The sequence below is a fragment of the Fragaria vesca genome, linkage group LG1 (assembly GCF_000184155.1).
Source record: "Fragaria vesca subsp. vesca linkage group LG1, FraVesHawaii_1.0, whole genome shotgun sequence".
In the NCBI taxonomy this organism is placed as follows: Eukaryota; Viridiplantae; Streptophyta; class Magnoliopsida; order Rosales; family Rosaceae; genus Fragaria; species Fragaria vesca.
The window spans coordinates 15,990,680-15,994,222 of record NC_020491.1 but is presented as its reverse complement, the minus strand read 5'-3'; positions in this window follow the sequence as shown (position 1 = coordinate 15,994,222).

Genomic DNA, 3,543 nt, shown 5'->3' with positions numbered 1-3,543 from the left:
TAATTCTAATGTCTCAAAGACATATGTCGAGGTGGCTCAGAAAGTTGTCAACAAACTCAATGAATTATCGAAGGAAGAACATTCACGTCCTGTGATTTCCCTTTGAATTTTGCAGTGCTCCCATCTTCTCCTTACAACTGAAGTTTTTGTGTTGTTCATGGATGTAGAATTTATTCAAAGAAGAAGAATAAGTTCCAGACAAAATATTACACTGTCCATATTCTGCTTTATCTGATTGATACCCAACCTAACCTGCTTGATTTGAAGTGCTGAATCATTCTTAGTGTGCACCATTTTCCCTCAAAAAGTATAGAAAGGAAAAATAAGGGGTAAGAAAGGAGTGTACCCACATTGGAACTTTTTCCTATTTGTAACGGAGTGTTTATGTTTTCGTTTGGATGCATTCATTGAGTTCTTGAATCTGTAACATAGTTTATGTGTTAAGTTCAAGGGTCATACTGCCCTTAGTAGGAGGTCTTACTGACCCCAATAGGAAGTCTTACTGCCTCGAATATAGCCCTATTATAAGTGAATGAAACGCACAGTTAAGTTTAAGGGTCATACTGCCTCTAGTAGGAGGTCCTACTGACCTCAATATGGACATGTTATAAGTGACTGAAGCACACAGTTAAGTTCAAGGGTCATACTGCCCCCAGTAGGAGATCATACTGTCCCTAATAGGGACCTGTTATAAGTGACTTAAACACACAGTTAAGTTCAAGGGTCATACTGACCCCAATAGGTGATCATACGGCCCCCAATAGGAGGTCCTACTGACCCCAATAGGTGATCATACTACCCCCAATAAGAGGTTTTACTAACCCCAATTGGTGATCATACTGCCCCCAATAGGGACTTGTTATAAGTGACTGAAACACACAGTTAAGTTCAAGGGTCATACTGCCCCTAGTAGGAGGTCCTACTGACCCCACTAGGTGGTCCTACTGACCCCAATAGGTGGTCATATTACCCCCAATAGACACCCCGACACACCCCCTACTGCCCCCAATAGACCTCCTGACAAACTCCCTATTTCCCCGAATAGACCCATTACCGCCCCAATAGACCCCCTACTGCCCCCAATAGACACCCTATCACCGGAATCCGATCAACGACCTCTTGACATACTTCATATTGCCCTCAATAGACATCTTACTGGGGTCTCTTCTGCCCCCAATAGACACCTTATCGCCGAAATCTAGTCAACGGCCCCCGGAGTTCGGTTAACGGTCCTCGGATCCGGGTCAACAGTCGCCGAAGTCCGATCAACGGTCTCCAGAGCCTGGTCAACAGTCGTCAGAGTCCGGTTAACGTCATTGTCGTGGGAATCCGGTCATAAAAATTTTATTTTATAATATACTCTTATAATGGTTTATTGTAGTTTATTTAATTCATTCAGGTATAATTGTCTTTCTGTTGTTTAAGTTGACTCTTAGGAATTTTAGAATCTGATTTTGTTAGTGGGAATAAAATTCTTAAAATTAAGGCTAGTGGGCATTGTCCTTATAAAAAAAGAACAAAGGAATATATAAGGATACTTTGGGAATAATTAAAATGATGTTGCATGAATATTCCAAATGTGTGTGAATACTAGTCAAACAAGGAATCACGATTCTGTATAGAGATAGGATATCAAAGATATGTTTCCTTGTATAACACCTTATGGAGTTATGGTGCTACTACTATGTAATTCCTATATAAGAGCTTTTATCAATGAATAAGATAATAATTCTCTATTCTCTTTACTATCTCTCATATTCTCAATAATCTCTCCTCAAACACGTTATCAGACATTTTCCTCTAACCTTAAGCTGATAACAAAAAAACTCTAACTGATTTTTCAAATGAAAAAGCCTGCAAGACTCTTGGCTTCACCGTAAGCTGAAACAAACGAGAAATTAAAATTGTTAAGAGTTTTCTTAATTTGTATTATAAACATTATTTACTTTTTCTTTTAAGTATTTTATTAATTATTAATATTTTTGTGATATTTTTATTTAATCAATTATTACTTTATATATTCGTTGGGACCTAAAGGGAGTCTAAAAAAATTATTATCTTATGCATTTAGCGAGGTTCCTAGTAATATACACTGGTCCCGAGTCGGGACCGAAGTATTATTTAATTGAAGTTATTAATTTATCAAATATTTATTTACCGAGGTTTTATTGTATCATTTGGTCTAATGACATAGTCTCCCTTTTAGTAAGTGAGAGGTTGTGAGTTCGACTTATGCAGTTGTAATATTTGAGTTGTTTACCTAATAAGAAAAAAAAAAAGATAAGAATCACAATATTTTATCCTTCGTTAAAAAAAATGCCCTTTGCTTTCTCTCTCGCCCTAACCCTAGCCTATTCCTCATCACTTTTTGTGATGGCAACGACAGATTAGGGGTTAGCGACGGCTACAATGTATCTGCTGATGAAGGTCTTGACTGGAGTCATGCGTAGAGGTGGTCATAGCCACCTCTCCTCTCTCTTCCCTCTTCTCTCCAGACCTTGGTCAAGGGGACGGGGGAAGTCTTAATTTGGGATTGGGTTTACCGATTCTTCACAAGCGTGGCTGATGGGGCAATAGGCGGTAGTGACTGTTGTTGGCGGCGAGTTGCTTTGCCGCATTAGAGTGTGGTTGGCTGTGTTGCGGTGAGTTACGGTGTTGTGACTTTCCGATATGGTTGGATATCCGTCGTCGGTGCCGATCCTAAGAAATCTGGTTTGATCTGTTATGTCTCTAAACATGATAGATTATTAAGTTGCACTACGCCAATAAGTGCAACAAACAACACTTTTCACACAACGGTGCATAATACCAGAGTTGTACAAATTTCAAAAATGCTTCATACAACGTTCAGAAACTTTCAGCCGTTGTGTGGATAGTCTGAGATCATTCCAGATTTTTTTTCCTTAAACTAGTACAACACTTTGGACAATATTTTGTTGTGTGAATCCAGATAAAAATGAGGCCCATTTTGTTTCTAACCCCACTCTAGTTTGACATATAACTGAGTTTTGTTACACAACAGTAAAACAAATAAATGTTGTGTGAATTTATACAATTTAAACTATCACACATGTTGATATATGCCTTGAACCGTCAAATCTGTTCTGACGGCTTATCTGTATATCGGGTTATACTAGGATTAGTATATCGGGTTATACTAGGATTAGTATATCGGGGTTTAGAGTTGTATATATACAACCTATTGTGTAAGCCGTTCTGTACTCTTCTCAACATAATAAAGCTGTTCTCCTTCTGTCCGTGGACGTAGCTAACGCATTGTTAGTGAACCACGTAAATCTGTGTTCTTTCTTTCACTCGTTACAACAAATTGGTATCAAGAGCAAGGTTGTGATTTCCGCCAAGAAAGATGTCTGGTTTGAATGTGAAGATTGATAAATTCACAGGGAGGAACAGTTTCAGTTTATGGCAGATCAAGATGCGAGCCTTGTTAAAACAACAAGGTATGTGGGCGCCGCTGGTTAAGAAGTCAGGGGATCAAGAAATCGCTGAGATGGCCAGTCTGGAGGAGAAGGCACACTCGAC